The sequence below is a fragment of the Ictidomys tridecemlineatus genome, chromosome 4 (genome assembly GCF_052094955.1).
Source record: "Ictidomys tridecemlineatus isolate mIctTri1 chromosome 4, mIctTri1.hap1, whole genome shotgun sequence".
NCBI classification, from domain to species: Eukaryota; Metazoa; Chordata; class Mammalia; order Rodentia; family Sciuridae; genus Ictidomys; species Ictidomys tridecemlineatus.
Genome location: NC_135480.1, coordinates 121,804,718 through 121,824,100, shown reverse-complemented (window position 1 = coordinate 121,824,100; position 19,383 = coordinate 121,804,718). Strand labels below are relative to the sequence as shown.

The window sequence follows — 19,383 nt, the reverse complement described above, 5'->3', positions numbered from 1 at the left end:
AAATAATTGCAACATGTTGTGAAATGAATGAGAAATAAGATGGACTGATGGTATGGATGGAGGAGTAGGTGAAAAAGAGAAGCAAGAAAGCTAGCAGAGTAAAATGTAAATGTTAGGACGTGTGTGGCAGGTACATGGATGTTCTCTATAAAATTCCTTCTGTTTTCATATATTTGAAATATCTCATAATACATTATTAGGAAAATCACAATGCCTTAAAACATGAAGTGGTTCTTGATAGGAAAATTCAATTTAAATTTTGTGTTTTCACCAAATTTAAGTAATATTCATTAAAATTCTAACCAAAACACCATCAGGATATTTCAAGGAAATTGGGGTGTTCTTTTAATGAGATATAATAAGAAAACCCATAAATTATTTATAAATAATAAAAGAGTTTAATTTCTATATGACTAAGAAATAAGATAGGAATAATTATTTAAAATAATTAAGGCTTCTCACGCGCCCGCCCCTCCCCGCGTGCTGGCCCTCCCCAGCCGGCCCGCTGGCCTGGCTCCCCTCCCCAGCCCCGAGGGGCAGGTGGCTGCCCTGAAAAGGCGGGGAGGGGAGGGCTGGGCCAGCCGGCAGGCGGGCGAGGATGCAGAACTTCTGTGCTGCCCCCAACTGCACGTGAAAGAGCACGCAGTCCGTCCTGGCCTTCTTCAGGTTCCCGCGGGATCCGGCCAGATGCCAGAAGTGGGTGGAGAATTGTAGAAGAGCTGACTTGGAAGATAAAACACCTGATCAACTAAATAAACATTATCGATTATGTGCCAAACACTTGGAGACCTCTATGATCTGTAGAACTAGTCCTTATAGGACAGTACTTCGAGATAATGCAATATCAACAATATTTGATCTTACTAGTCATTTGAACAATCCACATAGTAGACACAGAAAACGAATAAAAGAATTGAGTGAAGATGAAATCAGGACACTGAAACAGAAAAAAATTGATGAAACTTCTGAACAGGAACAAAAACATAAAGAAACAAAAAATAGCAATGCTCAGAACCCCAGTGCAGAAGAAGGGGGTGATAAACAGGATGAAGATATTTTGCCTTTAACCCTTGAAGAGAAGGAAAACACAGAGTACTTAAAATCCTTATTTGAAATTTTGATTCTTATGGGAAAACAAAATATACCTCTGGACAGGCATGAGGCTGATGAAATCCCAGAAGGTCTCTTCACTCCTGATAACTTTCAGGCCCTGTTGGAGTGCCGCATAAATTCTGGTGAAGAGGTCCTGAGAAAACGCTTTGAGACTACAGCAGTTAACACATTGTTCTGTTCAAAAACACAACAGAAACAGATGCTGGAGATCTGTGAGAGTTGCATCCAGGAAGAAACCCTCAGGGAAGTGAGAGACTCGACTCGCACTTCTTTTCCATTATCACTGATGATGTAGTGGACATAGCAGGGGAAGAGCACCTTCCCGTATTGGAGAGGTTTGTAGATGAGTCTCATAACTTGAGATAGGAATTTATGGGCTTCCTTCCTTATGAAATTTTGGCTGTGAAATTTCACACTACCATAACTGAGAAGTGGGGACTAAATATGGAGTATTGTCGTTGCCAGGCTTACATTGTGTCTAGCAGATTCTCTTCCAAAATGAAAGTTGTTGCTTCCAGACTTTTAGAGAAATACCCTCAAGCTGTCTACACACTCTGCTCTTCCTGTGCCTTATAGATGTGTTTGGCAAAATCAGTGCCTGTGATGGGGGGTATCTGTTGCATTAGGAACAATTGAAGAAGTTTGTTCTCTTTTCCATCGATCACCACAACTGCTATTAGAACTTGACAATGTAATTTCTGTTCTTTTTCAGAACAGTGAAGGAAGAGGTAAAGAACTGAAGGAAATTTGCCATTCTCAGTGGACAGGCAGGCATGATGCTTTTGAAATTTTGGTAGATCTCCTGCAAGCACTTGTTTTATGTTTAGATGGTATAAATAGTGTCACAAATATTAGATGGAATAATTGTATAACTGGTCGAGCATTTGTACTCTGTAGTGCAGTAACAGATTTTGATTTCATTGTTACCATTGTTGTTCTTAAAAATGTCTTATCTTTTACAAGAGCCTTTGGGAAAAATCTCCAGGGACAAACTTCTGATGTCTTCTTTGCTGCCAGTAGCTTAACTGCACTCAATGAAGTAATGGAAAATATTGAAGTTTATCATGAGTTTTGGTTTGAGGAAGCAACAAATTTGGCAACCAAACTTGATATTCAGATGAAACTTCCTTGGAAATTTCGTAGGGCTCAGCAGGGTAACCTGGAATCTCAGCTAACCTCTGAAAGTTACTATAAAGAAACCCTAAGTGTTCCAACAGTGGAACACATCATTCAGGAACTTAAAGATATATTTTCAGAACAGCACCTCAAAGCTCTTAAATGCTTATCTCTTGTACCGTCAGTCATAGGACAGCTCAAATTTAATACATCAGAGGAGCACCATGCTGACATGTACAGAAGTGACTTGCCTAATCCTGACACGCTTTCAGCTGAGCTACACTGTTGGAGAATCAAATGGAAACATTGAGGGAAAGATATAGAGTTTCCATCCACCATTTATGAAGCCCTTCATTTGCCTGATATCAAGTTTTTTCCTAATGTATGTGCTTTGCTGAAGGTCCTGTGTATTCTTCCTGTAATGAAGGTTGAGAGTGAATGCTATGAAAATGGACGAAAGCGTCTTAAAGCATACTTGAGGAACACTTTGACAGACCAAAGGTCAAGTAACTTGGCTTTGCTTAACATAAATTTTGATATAAAACATGATCTGGATTTAATGGTAGACACATATATCAAACTATATACAACTAAGTCAGAGCTTCCTACAGATAATTCAGAAACTGTTGAAAATTCCTAAAAGACTTTTTAAATGAGCTTTCTCTTATATTTGCTATTTGGAAGAAAAGCCGTAAGGTATATGTAGGTCACTTATCACTGAATATCTTTGCCTACAGGCCTCATGAATATATTAGCCATTGGTAATCTGCCTATGTACATGGCACCTGTTTGAGCTCTCATGCTTTGAAAAATTGTCTGTTCTTCCAGAAGACTACATTGGAAGTACCACATTTTACCTCTGTGTGACCTCTGCTAGTAACACTCTGAAATTGTTTTAGTTAACTTTTTTAGGTTATAAAATGTATTATTACCATGGATCCAGTTGTCAGGTATTATTAACAATTTTGAAGAAATAAATTTTGAGGAGGTATAAGAAAAGAGTGCATCTTATGAAATGTTACAATGAAGCCTACTGTTGACCTTTGACTATTAGGAGTTTTAAGTGTGTTAAAATCTGTAATGGACAATTAAGGGAATTAACCAGAGTTGTGAGCTCACCAAACAGATTTCAATATAGATTTTGTCTTTATCAAAAGAACTTAAAGAACAAGTTACAGTTAAAATTTGAGTGGAAGAGCTTGCCGTAGTTGTTCCACATCTGGTTGTTGCTGTTTACATTCCTTTGTTGAGCCTATGTCTTCATAAGCCTACACCTTCATTTTAGCAAGTAAATGGTGAACACTTCTGCTTCACGGTCAAGACAGAATCAGAGGCTGTGGATATGGGTAATTTGTCTGTTTTCTTTTTCCATGACTATATCGACTGCCTCGTCTTGATTTATAAGCAAAACCTAGAAAACCTACAAAATAAATATTTCACGGTTTATCTAGAAATAATACAGAAAATATTGCTGTTATTTTTGGTGAATAAAATCAATTTTGTATAGTTTATTTCAATCTAAATAAAATGTGAATTTTGTTTAAAAAAATAAAATCATTAAGAAACAACATAAAGGGAAAATTGACAGAGAATCCAATGAGGTAAGTGATAAATGCCAGCAATCAGTGACAAGAACTTCTCATTCGCAGGCTCAGCCTCACCAATAATGGGGAAATGGAGAATAAAGCAGGTTAGATAACATTATTTCATCCTTCAAAGTGGCAAAATTAATTAATTTGGAAATCAACTTATGGAAGATAAAGAGAACCATGTTTTCTTATGTTGTGGTGGGTTGTTGTCTGGATATATTTCTCACAGATAAAGTTTCCCTTTATCTGTGAGAAATATATCCAGAGAATAGCTAAACTTATAAAGACTAACCACCACAAATATTGGCAAATATGTGCAGTGACCAGACCCATGATGTTATAGGTGGTGCAAGGGCTTTAGGAAAAGGTCTAGGAATTTATTTTAAAATTATGCACATACATATACTGTGTACACATCCTCATTTGATACACCACTGATAGCACCACAAACTATATATTCTGTTTTTTTTATACACATACTGTGATAAAATTTATTTATAAATGGGCACAGTAAAAGATTAATAATAATAACTAATAATAAAAAAGAACATAACAACATACTATAATAAAATTTATGTGAATGTGGTTTCTTGCTTTGTCTATATTTAAAAACTCACTTAAAAAAAAAACACACTTCACTTCTCTTTGGCAAATATGAATCACCAATAACACTTCTCTTATGCCATGGGGCTCTTACTGAGTAAAATCAGGTTACTTGAACATAAGCACTGTGACACCATGATATTCAATGCAATAATCAAGACGGCTAACTAAAGTGACTAATGGGTGGGTAGCATATATAGTATGGATATGCTGGACAGAGAAATGATTCATCCTCCAGGTGATGGAGGAGGACGGCATGAGATTTCATCATGCTTCTCAGAATGGCACATAGCTTAAAACTTATGAATTATTTCTGGGATTTTCCATTTCATATTTTCAGACTATAGCTGACTCAGGGTAACGAAAGCTTAGAAAGCAAAGCTGTGGATAAGGACTACCATGTACAAAGGTGAACTGTGTGGGCTGGGGCTGGGGCTCAGCAGTAGAGTGCTTGCCTAGCACAGGCAAGGCCCTGGGTTCAATCCTCAGCACCACATAAAATAAATAAATAAATTAAAGATATTGTGTCCAACTACAACTAAAGAATAAATATAAAAAAGGTAAACAGTGTGCCTTAGTATGTTTTACTCTTCAGAATCTGTCCTAGAGGAATTCATTCTTAGGTTCCAAGGCACATGGCTAGGGAAATCAGTATAGCACTGTCGGTGGGCACATTAGAAATGCCAATCAGAACAGGAATGGTCACATGCTGTATGCACAAGTTCAGAAAGAGGGAAAGAGATTACCAGGGAAATTTAAAATATACTGTCATGAAAATATATCTAAATACATATTGCTAACTAAGTATATCATTTATTTACTATAGCAAAAAGAAATAAGAAGATCTATTTCTCCAGGTACATTTATATACAATATTCCCCCCAGCACACACACAAAAAAACCCACCTTCGTCTGGTTCACTCTGACAAGTGAAAAAGCTTTTGCCATACCACAAATGCCCAAATTATTTACATGAATGTTCTGATTTAACTCAGAATTTAAAATGAGAAGGAAATTAACATAAAATGGTGTGAAGTATTTTATATAAATATTTAATTATATAAATGTGTAATGTATCATGTCTGTGAAAATATTTCACATTTATATAATAAATTATATATAAATTGTAAGAGTATATATTTATAGTAGTATTTGTTATTTTTATTTATTTTTGCAATGCTAGGGATTGAACCCACAGCCTCACATGTGCTAGGCAAATACTATATACTGAGCTACATCCCTAGTCCCTACTATATATTTATAATATAATAATAAATAAAATATATTCATTATAAAATATATAAGACATAAATTACAGAAAAAGCAATAACTTCTGAAGGATCTATGCTTTCCCCAAAGCCCATCAGTATGTGCTTGATGCAACTTCTCTGCCTAATCATCCTTTGTAGGAATGATCATTAAGGATTTGTTCCAGCACTATATTTCAGCAGAAACCTTCTCAAGTAGGCTGCCTGCACTCTCAACATTGCCCCACAGCACACCACCCTGTGGAAACAGAAACCCCAGGGAAACAGAAACCAGCACAGACTGAGCAGATTATCAACAACACAGTGTTCATGCCACTGCCCAGAATGGCTGAATGTGAAGCCACAGCTATTCAATGTGGCTGCATGGGAAATGAAGGAGACTGAGTCTTTCCTTTTTTCAAAAAATTGACAATGAAATAAGTAATTCTCCCTGTACACAATGACAGCATTTGCAGTTCAGAGGAGAACTCCTAATCCAGTGGCAGTCGGTCAGCCATTGTGCTAGAAGAAAGAGGCCCAAGTCCAAAACCAGATTAAGTCAGCAGCTGGCTAAGGGGATAGGACCCTGGCTGTGTGCCTTAGCCTCTTCATTTATAAGGTAGGCTTGAGACCCTGGCAATAGAGAGTGGCCTACTCTTTATAAACCCCATCTGCAGGGGCTGGGCATGTAGCTCAGTAGTAGAGATGCTGCTATGTGCAATGCCCTGGGATGTATCACCACCACTGAAAATTTTTTTTTAAAAAATAGAATTATAAATTGCAGACAGTTGGCATAGGGATTTCACAGTGAGAACTGCCTCCCTGCTTGCAGACACCTTTGTATACCAGGCTCCTCCTGGAGGTCCCGGCAATCTGGGGTATATGTTTATATCTGATCTAGTTGTCCTGAAAGGTCAAGATCCCTGAAAGCAATTAACAATTTTTATTATTATGACAGTTTTTTCCTGTAAAAGTTTTCCAAGCCTAAACAAGCACATTGCCATTCTTGTGTAAGGATCAGCCAAATTATAGCAATTTCAGGAAAGACAGGAGTCTGTTGAATTTAAAACCTAGATTCTTACATAATCTAAACTCTCAGAGCATCAGAAAATGGTTTGAGGAAAACAGATACTTACTGGAAATTATGATTTGGGCTATGATTTGCACCTAAATGGATAAAGCAAAAAGCTAGGTTATTAATACTTCATGATCCAGAGTACAACTGCAGGAATGGACACATGCTGTATGCACAAGTTCAGAAAGAAGGAAAGAGATTACCAGGGAAATTTAAAATTCACTGACATGAAAAGATGTCTAAATCCATATTGCTTTCAAGTCATGCTGATGGTAAACAAGGTAGGCACCCGTGGGTTGTTTTGTGGTCAGTTGTCCTCATGCCTTGGGCTCTGCTTGGCTCACGCGGACACCACATAATGTTAGAAATCATTAAAAGAACAACAACAACAAAAACAACATCAAAAGAATGGGTGTTTCTATTTATGTGAATACTTTGGTGGCTATTTCAGGAATTGCTGCTTTCCCATCTCTCTCCTCATCTAAACATCATACACAAAGCTTGTTTTACTAATTGTGTACAATGGTGTGGACTTGGAAGACAGGCCTGGGACATTCATAGTGTAGGACCCTCCCACAACCGGGACTAAACGAGTACATTCTTTCTTGCCATTCAATTTCTTCACCCCATGTGACAAGCACTCTGTCTTCTTGCCCAAGCTGGGCCAGGTGTCCATGGGGCAGAGAGGTGCATGCAGTTTTACAAAACCTTGGCAGACTCTGGCAAGTGAGCTGAGACCCATGTGACAGAATCCAACACTCACCTGGCCATCTGCAGTGTGGCCAGCCTCCCCATAGACACCTGAACTGCTGACATGTGGCCTTTCCACTGAATGATCCAGTTCACCTTGTGTGTCTGGGATTCTTTTCTGGGCTCCTTGTTTACAGACCACTCCATCTGTGTCTATTTTCTGTTATTACTAGTAAATTGGTAATAGGTTAAGCCAGTTTGTCACTCTCTGACAAACTCACAAATCAATTCAGCAAAATAGCAAGATACAAAATTGACACCCATAAATTAATTGTATCTATCTTATAATTTAATATTTAAAATAAATTGTTAGATATATAATAAGATTAGTTTGTTGATAGTATAATTATTTCATTTTTCATGTGAAGAAAGTGATTTGAAAAAAGCTAAGGGATTATCTAGGTCAGCATCAGCTGAAGACATTGCACTTTTCTCTTCACTGAATTTCCTCCCTGAGCTACCAATGCTCCCTTGAATGGTTCTCATTGTTTTATGACAATATAGATTGTTTTCTACTTAGATGAAGCCCAAAGTTGATATGTACAAAAACGATCTCCATAACTCACTTCAGATTTTTTACTCAAATTAGTGCCATGCCCATATCTATCCCTGTATCTTGGTGAACAATTTTTAAGTTGGGTTAACTTTAGGATATCTCTTGCCCTAAACTCCCCTAGAATTTCAATTGCTATTCTGAGATTTCACTCTAAGTATGGTGTTTTATTTTTGCAATGTGTTGTGCTAACTGCCACTGCTTTGATTCTTTTCCATTTTTTAAATTATAAAAAGTCAAGGCTGTGAGACTAAAATATGAGGATGGAACTAAGAATAGAGGACATTGGTCATCAGCAAATGAGAAAGAAAGTTTAAAATTAAAATATAGGTAGCTGTCTTATAATAGTGCTTTAGTCATCTCTTTGAAGTAGCCCTTCCTGTATAGAGAAGGCACTGTTGCTGAACCATGGTACATCACATGCTGTGCTACTCAGCCTCCTCACCTCTTCTGCATAATCATCTATCCAGAATCCCACATTATTGATTAATTTTGCAATGGGCCTGGATGTTTGGCTAATGAAAAGCAGATTAGGAAAAATAAAACTATTTCTTTTATTCTCTTTGTCTGTTTCTGCTAAGGAACACCTATTGTTACTCTTTACAAAAAAATCTTGCCTTGATAGTCAATAAATAATTTAATTATTTGGGGATTGATACATAATTATTTGGTGTTTTTTCTTAGTCAGTTTAAGGTTTCCTTAGGATTCTTGACCAGGCCACAAACCCTTTTTCTCTGTGAATCCCCTAAACTTTTCTGATATTCTTTGCTCTGGAAAGTTTTTGTCTCCTAACTAATATTCAGAAAAAAAATTCTGTGCTCCAAGTAATTGATGGCACTCCACAGTCTGACCATGAAAGAGCATTTTGTTCTTAAGAATCTGAAATAGTGGCCAGTCGGGATAAGTGAAGGAGGGACAGAGAGCCCTGTGGGTTGTGAGGTTGCTCCTGGTGGCGGCAGCAGCAAGAAAAGGGACTTGCTGGGGACTGTGGGCTCAGCGCTATCATTATCAAGGATCTTGGAGAAATTCATTCAAGGCTTTTGGATCACAGACCAGTTATAGAAGGTGAAACTCATTATTATTTTTTAAAATAATTTGAATAAAAACGTGGTCTTTGCTAAGATCACATTTTTCTTCAAATTATTAACTTGGTCTTTGCTGAAGAATGTGTGTTCTTGAAAACTGGAAGACTATGATTCATGAAACAAATGAACATACTCTTCCCAAATGCAGACAAATGATGCAGGACAACTTGAAATAAGTTCTCCAGAGATTGCAAGCATCTAATGACTCCATCTGTAGACTCTAGCAGAGGGAACAGGAATGAAGAAAGATGTATCATGACCACTTAATAGCTACTGAGAAACAGCATCAACTCCAGTGGGAGGATTTCATGAAAGAACAACCCCACTGTCACGCTGAGGTGGATGAAAAACACAGAAGAACCATTAAGAGGCTTAAAGAGCAATATGCTGAGATGGAGAAAGGACTAGCAAAATTCTCACCTTTTTAAGAACTTGAACCACAACATTGACAAATGAAAGAGAAGATATTGACTCCTCCACAAAATACTCCCACCAAAATTTAGCCTCTGCTTCAAGCTTAGAATACCTTCAGTGGCATTTTACAGAGGCACACAGAGAAACTGCAGCTGGAGCCTGACTGAATGGCCAATAGAAGAGTGCTATACCATTCCTGTTTTAAGTGCCTAAATATGATAATTTGAATGGGGAAGAAGAGGGGGAAAAATGGGATGAATTTACCCTTTGTAAGAATTTGATTTGTTTTCTGATCAAATTCTGATTAGCTGAGAGAACTATAACTACAGACTTCTTAGAAAGATAATTCAACACATTCTCATAGAGGGTTGATGTTAATTACTGTAGCTTAAAGGCAGGTAGTAAGAGACTTAAAGATGCATAAAGTGTCATTCCATGCATAATGTAAACAAACAGCTGGCCTTGGAACAAAGATCACATTTAAAAGAAGGAATGATCAAAGCATTGTCTCCACTATGACAAAGATAGCTGCAGTGTTGCTCGCACTGCCTATTGGGAAAGATCAGATTTTGCAATGCAGCAGAGTGTCCTGCATTTCCCTGGAGGACAAGACGCATGTGTGTTAAGCTTTGTGGCCTTATAGCTCTTGGTATTTTCAGCTTTTGAAACATGCTTAGGAGGAAAATCTTACCAAACATATATTTTGGCTTTTAGCCTTTTTCCAAGAATCACAATCTTGCCCATAGTATTTACCTCATTTTTGTGTCTGTTTTCCTGTGGATAAGCTTTATAAGATAAATAATGTCTATACATGTTCAACTGTTTAATGAGTAATAAGCAAATTCTGCCAAGGAGTTCCTCGGGAACCATATAAGCATTCTGGCTCTGAATGAACCAGAAGTGTTTGTCTATGTGGCAAATGATCCGTGTTAAATGTGAATTCTTTTTAATGTTCACGTCTGTTCTCATAAGCAGGTGTATTATGATGAAATGTACCAATTTTGTCATCACTGTGATTCTTAAAATTCTGCATTTAGAAATTGAATTGAAGAACTAAGTTGATTTTGTTTGCCATACACCAAGCAAAAGTAAATGCAATAATTTCAAGAGACTTATGTAAAATGAGTTTGAGGTATGGCCAAATCTTTGTAATAGTTTTCATTGCTTTTAAGTCAAAAAGGGTACAAGAAAGAAAATATCTAACTCTCTCATCTTATCTCAGTGTTGTGACTGCAGAAAACTGACAGTGCTTGACTGTGTAAACTTATGGCTTTCTGTCAAAGCTTCATTCTTGGCTGCATGTTGAAAATGTGATTAAAGTTAATAGAGGAGATGAAAAAAAAAGAATCTGAAATAGAAAAATTGTTTTGGAAACTCTATATTGAGCAATTTTTTGAAAATTGAAAAAACTAGATTTTTCTAGGTGTTATAAACCACTGTACACCAAAATTTGATTAATTCTTTTAGTATAGACCACATGGAAACTTCAAATATCCAGCAATAAATGTGGATTGAATTTTTCTCTGTTAGTATTCAAACAATGATTTTTATCCTCTATATATCTTTAAAAAATAAAAGTTATATTTCTATTCACCAATCTAGAAAATGTTATTTTCACAGTGAATGATTTCTATTAAAACATATTAAAAATCATAATAAATATTTCTCAACAATTCTAATGACTATTAGAATAACTGCTTTTTTTGTTTTGCATTTGTCATGCTACATTAAAGCATATAAAAATAACTTTATCAGCTACATAGAAACTAAAGATGGTTTGAAATGTAATCAATTTTACCTTAGACTAAAAGGAAAGAAAACATTACTCTTAATCCATATTTAAGTAAATAATAGACTTTACAATATATGGAAAGTATGTTTATCAAGATAGCTAATGCTAATATAGGTTTTCATAGGAACTATAAAGAGGGCGGGGATATTGCAGTTGTTAGTTTTGTCTACATTGCTATTGACATTAGAAAGCATATTTTATATTATATTACATTTAGGGGGAATTTGGGTAAATTGGTTAGCAGTCTGTCCTTTAGGAGACATACTATTCTGTGTTTTTATTAATATCACTGGCTATACTATAAATTGGCTATACTATTCAGACACCACAGACTGTATTTTTTCTGAAAAATGAGATGTACATCCTACATATCCCGCTAAATAATAGATTTTAAAGCACTATTTTATATTTAGAAAAATCAGTATATTTAAGTATGTTTGTGATTATAGCTTAAAAATTAAGAAGAAAGACTCAAATAAGAAATGTTAAATAGAATCATAATTATACTCTTAGTGATTATTGTAATTAAATTCACTTTGTGTTTTACTTGTGAATTACTTGACATTGAGACAACACTGATGAAATTTCTACTGCTCTGAAAGATTGAAAACAAAATTAATTTTTAAAAAATCTACTGGCAATTTAATATGCATATTAATTGATACTTAACTTTATGCACTGAAATTGTTTCCTGAAAAATTAATTACCTTATCCTCCTTATGGGTTAATTATGAAGTAATACAATTTGAAATTGAAAGTGTAAATGGTTTTGATGTAATTATATTGTAATAATTAATAATGTAGGTAAGTAAAGATAACCATGATCAAAGTATATTTTTTGCAAAGGTTATTGAAATATTTTTAGCACATTTTGTAGAGGGATATCTGGGTATGTAAGTAAAAGATTAAAGTGTTTTAATAAGAAAAGTTACCAGTGGGTTTCCTGTGTAGACTCTACAAAAAATTTAACAGCATTCTCAATATTTGCTTAATACAATGAGTACAATATTTAGTAGTGGACAGATTATCAGTTTAGTCTGTGAGTATCAATTATTAGCAGAAACAGTAAAACAATTATTTTATAAAATGCATCATGCACAAAAATTGAAACATGTAGAGGGACATCTATTATTTTCCTTTCAGTGATAGAGGTGTTTTAATATTTAAAATGCTTTCATTTAAAAAAAAATATTTTCTTTTCTGTGTTAGTTGGAAAACTTCAGTTTTGACAAAATACAATGATGACTCTTCTTTCAAAAAGTCTATTTCATTCTATCTTTAATAGAAAATTTCTTGCAATTTAATTAACCTCAAGTAACTAGCGGGATAACTTCAAAAATTGTAAAAACACTATGAATCACAGTTGGCTAATTACAGTAATTTTCAATAATTTTTTTTCTTTAATATACTCTATGCAGAACAAAGATTTGACTTTCAGACATTGAGATGTGTTAATTTAAATTTATTTAATTCCCATTTTAGAAAATTTATTTCTGATGTTCCATCAATAAATTTATAAATAATTTATAAATAATCATTTATAAATAAATTTTAAAATAATTTATAAATAATAATAATAATAAATTTGTAAATAATCATTTTTTATTCCTGTTTTGGTGTTTTGCACAATTATATTCTCAAGAACTTTTTATACTCTATGTTTTATTCTGTTGATCTCCTTACTGCTTTTATGAGATCCTCTTTTTATCCTCTTTTTTTAGCTTCCATATGAGAGAGAAAACATTTGATATTTGATTTCCTGAGTCCCTTAGTATAATGTTCTTCAGTTTCATCCATTTACCAGAAAATGACATAATTTCATTCTTCTTTCTGGCTGATTAAAACTCCTTTGTGAATAGACACCACATTTTCTTTATTCATGTCTATTGATGGGCACCTGAACTGCTTTCATAGCTCAACTATTGTGAATTGTCTTGCTATAAACATTGGTATGTATATATCACTGTAGTATGTTGCATTTAGTTCTTTTGTATAAATATGTAAGGAGTGGGATAGCTAGGTTTTATGTTTGTATCATATGTGGTCATTTGAGGAATCTTGATCCTGCTTTCCAAATTAGTCCTACTAATTTACAGTCTACCAAGAGTGTACCTTTTCCTACATATCCTAGACAGCATTTATTATTATTTCTATTCTGGATTGACATTCTAATTGGAGTGAGGTAAACTCTCAGTATAATTTTGATTTGCATTTCCCAGTTTGCTAGGAATGTTGAACATTTTTTCATACATTTTCTAGCCGCTTGTATTTCTTTCTCTCTTTTCCTTTTTCTTTCTTTCTTGATAAATATCCATATAGTTAATTGACTGTTTATTTATTAGGTTATTTGTTTTTCTGGTGTTAAGGTTTTGAGTCCTTTATATATTCTCCACATAAATATCCCATCAGAGGAGGAGTTGCCAAAGATTTTCTCCCATTTTGTATATTCTCTGAACATTCTTGTTTCTTTTGCTGTGAAACAGATTTTTAATTAGATGCCATACCACTTATTGATTCTTGGTTTTATTTCTTGAACTTTAGAAGTCTTGTTAAGAAATTCAATACTTGTATGCACTAATATATTGTAGAATTGACTCTTAAGGTGTGAGCTTTTTGTTTTTGTTTTTGTTTTTGTTCCTAGCAATTAGAGTGTTAACTCCTAGATCTTTGATTCACTTTGAATTGACTTTTGTGTAAGGTGAAAGATTGGGATCTAGTTTCCTTCTCCTATGGGTTTTCCTAGCACAATTTGTTAAAAAGGCTCTCTTTTCACCCACTTAATATTTTGGCATCTTTGTCAAGAATCAGATGACTGTATCTAGGTGGATTTATCTCTCTGTTTTCTATTCTATTTCATGACTGTTTTTATGCCAATACCATGTTGTCTTTGTATAGTATAATATAGCATAATAAAGTATAATTTCAGATTAGTTATTGTGACGTCCTAAGCATTACTCTTACTGCTTAGAATTGCTTTGGCTATTCTAGTTCTTTTATTTTGCCATATGAAATTTAAGATTGGTTTTTATGCTTCTGTGAAGAATAGCTGTGGAATTTTGATGGGGATTATGATAAATCTGTATATAGCTTTTGGGAACATGCCATTTTGACAATATTAATTCTGCCAATCCAGGAACATGGGAAGTATTGCCATATTCTAAGGTCTCCTTCAATTTGTTTTCTTCAGTGATAATATTCACTGCACAGTTCTTTCACCTTCTTTGTTAGATTTATTCCAAGAATTTTAGGTTTTTGAGTCTATTGTGAATGGAATTGTTTCCCTGAATTCTTTCTCAGCAGAATCCTTATTGGAGTATAGAAAAGCTATTTATTTTTCTATGTTAATCTTGTATACTGAAACTTTTCTTAGTTTATTTATAAGATGACAGATAAATCCACCTAGATACAGTATTCTGGTGGTGTTTGTTGAGTCTTTGAAGTATAGTATTATGTAATAAACAAACAGAAATGACTTAACTACTGCTTTTCCTATTGGTGTTCCTTTAATTTCTTTCTCTTGCCTCATTGCTCTGCGAGAGTTTCAAGAACAATATTGAATAAGAAAGGTGAGAGTGGACATACTTGTGTTGTTCTTGATTTTAGAGAAAATGTTTTCCGTTTTTCTCCACTCAGTATGATGATAGATTTTTGTTTGTTATATATAGACTTTATGATATTGAGGGGAGTTTACATTGTATACATCAAAATATCAGTAGCAATAGTAGAATTTTAATCCATTATTCCACATATAAAATGAAGGAGTGTAATGATTAATGAACAAATAAAGTTGATTATTGGAAATTTTATTATTAAATTGATACATTATGGAAGTTTGCCCAGGGCTTTTCTACCACAATCTTATAGGAGAAGAGTCAGATCATGAACAATTATCTTTCACCTAAAACATTTTTTCTAATTAGGGTTTAACCTAGCAATCTCTAATAAAAGTGTAAAATTTAGAAATATTGAATGCTTTAGATCTCGGCCTAAATGTAAAATTGGCAAATATATAAAATTAGTCATGGAAATTTTAAGGTCAGGCAACAGCAGCAACAAAAAGGAGGCAAATCTAAAGAGGCTGCTGAATGAGGCTTTATTGAGATTCCACTCCCAGGTGGAACTCTATCAGAGCGGAAAGGAAGAGGGTTTCAGGAGAAAGGGCATAGGGGCTCTACTGAACTGGAATTTTATGCGGTTTACAACAGGAAGGGAAGGGATTGGGACAGGAAAAGGGGTTTTTAGAGTTCCTTGTCCCACTGAAGTTGGTTGGGGGAACTGGCTGAGATCCAGGATTGGCCAGGAGACCCTGACGATTGACAGGCAGTTTCCTTGGTGCCTGATTGATGTTTCTTTTGCACGTGGGGGCTGCTTGGTACTTTGTACCTAAGTCACCACCACCCTTTCAGAAATAATTCTCCAAGTTTCCATATATTCCGAGGGAAATTATAATTTATCTAAGGTCTCATATTTCATTAACAGAAAATCACTTTAGATTCAATTAATATTAAAGGTTTAAATGTGATAACCAAAAATGGCAAAGGAATTTACCCTACCATAGTCAATGGTGACCATCCTGTATAAATATCATTCAGATGGCTTTCCAATTTTTAATGGTATTTTTAGAAATATTTTGTAGTGTATGTAAATGATCTCAGATATTTGCATAAGAACATCAATGTTACCTATTTTATATTATTTATTAATAATACTGTTTATTTTTTATAATTTATAATATATAATATAAAATGTTTTATAATTGTTTATATGTTTATGTTTAGTATAAGTGTGTTCTTATTCAATAACCACACCTCTGTTTATTTCAGAACCTCAGTAATTTGTGCCTCCACCAAAGAGAAAAACATGAATATTTTTATTCACCTCTGCTACATATATTCCTATTGGGAACAAGTTATTTGTTATATTATTTAAAACTTTATTGTTAGAAAAGTCCCAATCCTAAAATAATTTTAAATACTCAACAATAAAGTTTAGGTTTTCATTGGATTTTTACAAAATGTGATTCAACTACCTGGCCTTGAAAATATGGCTAGGGTTGTTTTTCTGATGCCTAAACAAACTACTGTGATGCCTTCTGCTCCAGTGCATCCTTGAGTCACCCTGGATGCTTTGTTTAACACACACTGCAACAATTTATTTCTGGCAGTGAGTTGAATAGAATACATTAAGTCCACATCTTGCATTCTGAATTGCTTTCTGTGTACTTTGAATTGTAATTGAAGGCATTGAGATCAGGCTCTAAATTGCTGGATATTTTAGCCCCTGGTTTTCTGTTAAATTTTTAGTCCCCTTTGTTCTGTCATGGTGGAAATTTCCCTGAGATAAGGTGACTCTATGTGTGTGATTTGGGTGTTAGAAAGATGGCAGTATGCATCTTTCTCCCTTTCTCATAGAAATCATGAAAATATGCCTTCCCATACATTAAGCAGGACTCGAGAGCATGCCAGTGCTGTTGCAAGCTCCAGTGAAACTCTCATTCCCAAGGGAAAATATAGGAAAAGGAACTAGATATAATTTTCTTCCAGTTTTTATATGTTTGCTTGTCTAATGAGTAGAGAGGTAAAACTAAGCACCCAAATATATTCACTCCATGCTCCAAATCCCTTAAGAGTGTTAATCTCCTTTCATAGTTAAACATTTAGTATTTACTTGTCTTCAAATAAACAGAGACCACAGAAAGCAGTGGGTAGTGAGTTTAGTAAAGAACGCTGGTACTTTGCAAAAGAAGAGAGATTAATACTGTTCTTGCTGAAATATGTATGTGATATACCCAGAAAAATCCACAAATGGATCGTGAGGGATGCACAGCTAAATAGAATATGAAAATTTCTTTACTTAAATATCATACTGATGAAAAAAACCCAAAATGCAGAATCCTGAATTACTCCAAATAGAAATCTAAAAATATGTAAATATATTTTTCCTAAATAAAAGTAATTTAATTTTAGTTCAATTCAAAATTACTCTGAGCAGCATTAGATAAGTTATAATTCAACATTATAATATTATGTTATTAAAAAGATGTTTATTATGAAAAAATAAAATATAATAAAATCAATATAATCAAGCATCTAGATTGAATGTCTAAGTTTGCAAGTTATGCAATGCTCATAAAACTAATTAAATGATGCTCAAGTTGCAGTAAAAAAAAAGTAAGATAAAAATTCAGAATATAGGCCATTTTACAAAACAAAAATTTCTACTTTCTTACATAAGAAATGAAAAGGAAGATATAGGTAGATTTAATGAAACTAATCTCAAAACTTGATTTTTCTATATGTGGCATAAAACAAATATTTTAAAATAATGTAAGACCATCAGGGACATGTGAATACTGACTTGTAATTTGTTTATAATTCTGCAGTTTTTATTGTTTTATGTATGGAATTGGAATTGAAGTTAAGTTTTGTTAAAGTGCCAAATTTTTGTACTGAAATTATTATGGATGAAATGCTATGTTATTTGAAATGTACCTCAAAAATAATTTGAAAGGACTGGAAAATATGGTTAAATAATATTGGCTATAAGTTGATAATTGCCCAGGCGAGTCCATTATATTATTCTCTATATTTATGAATACAACTGAATTTTTGGTGATTAAAAAGATAAGAGTGTCTTGAAGCTAATTCTTATGAAACCAGCATTTCCATGAGGCTTCATAGTCAAATTTTACTCCACTCTCCTTCTTATACATAATGGTAGATAACTGACCTGGTGTGTCAATCAGCTTTCCACTGTTTTAGCGTATGCTTGTGATAAATAAAAAAAAAAAAGGAAGGTACACAGATATGGAGGTTTCAGCCTATGGTTTATCGGATCATTGGTTTGGAACCGGGTCAAGATAGCATATCATGATGGGGAGTGAATGGCTGAGGAAGCTGCTCACCTCATAGTGGCTAGAAGCAGAAAGAGGAAGCAGATGGGTTCCCCTTCACAACATAAAGCACAGTGACCTAACTTTCTTCCACTAAGCACCACTTCTTAAAAGTTCCACCATCTCTCAATAGCAGCACAGTATTGCAAATAACCTTTAACACATAGACCTTCAGGTATACTTACCCAAACTGTAGCATGACATATGAGCCTGAATTAAGAGTATTGATAAAGATAACCCTAGCTAATAAGGAGTTTGAGGTGTATTTAAAATATAATTTAATTTTGTATAGTTGAATATACAGGGATGTTCAGGAATATATAATATATAATAGATATATAATAGATAAGAGCATAGATCAGGTTTTGTTATAATAAATATGGAGTAATTTAGGTGATTAAGAAACCAGGCTCTGAAGTCTTCTTTGCTAATTTTCTGCATTTATAAAATCTACTAAAGTTCCTGAACTTCAAATACTTCACCTTAAAAAATGGTAGTAGGAGTACTTGTTTCAAAGGAATATTGTGAATATTTAACAATTTATGATAGCATTTAATAATAGGAAATATGTATCAACAAATAATACCTACATGTTCTAAATATGTTATTAACATGAAATAATTAATAATCACAAAACCACCCTTTGAGATAAGAATTTTATTATCAGGTTTTAAAGATGAGGAAACAAAGGCACAATATTACATAAATTGTTCAATATAATCCATCCAATGAGTAGCTGAATTGGGATACTCTTTTCTGCTTGTCTCTAGAATCTGTGATCTTTAACCAAGTATATGGAATGCAGAAAATTGTCAAATACTAATTGGTTAATAAAAGTTTTAAGAACTCTGGTTGTAGCTCAGCGGTAAAGTATTTGCCTAGCATGAGTGTGGCACTGTGTTCGATCTTCAGCATCACATAAAAATAAATAAAACTATAAAATTTAAAAATAAATAAATTAAGTAAAGCTATTTATTTCTACAATCAAAAAAATTAAGAATAGTAGCCCTTGTTGCCTTTAGTGGTAGAATCTGCATCAAAGAACAGAATTTTAATACTATATACATGAAATTTACCCTCTTCTAAAATTATTATATTTTGAATTTGAAAAACAAAGATTAAAGAAAGTTTTTCATAGTAATTTATAATTTAA

General features: G+C 33.9%; 2 pseudogenes; both read left to right on the top strand.

Annotated features, from left to right (window-relative positions):
* Nucleotides 1-565: 565 nt before the first annotated feature.
* Nucleotides 566-2,884, top strand: LOC144376869 (52 kDa repressor of the inhibitor of the protein kinase pseudogene; annotated as a pseudogene).
* A 6,328-nt stretch (nucleotides 2,885-9,212) lies between these two features.
* LOC101965335 (biogenesis of lysosome-related organelles complex 1 subunit 5 pseudogene) lies at nucleotides 9,213-9,560 on the top strand (annotated as a pseudogene).
* Nucleotides 9,561-19,383: the final 9,823 nt, after the last annotated feature.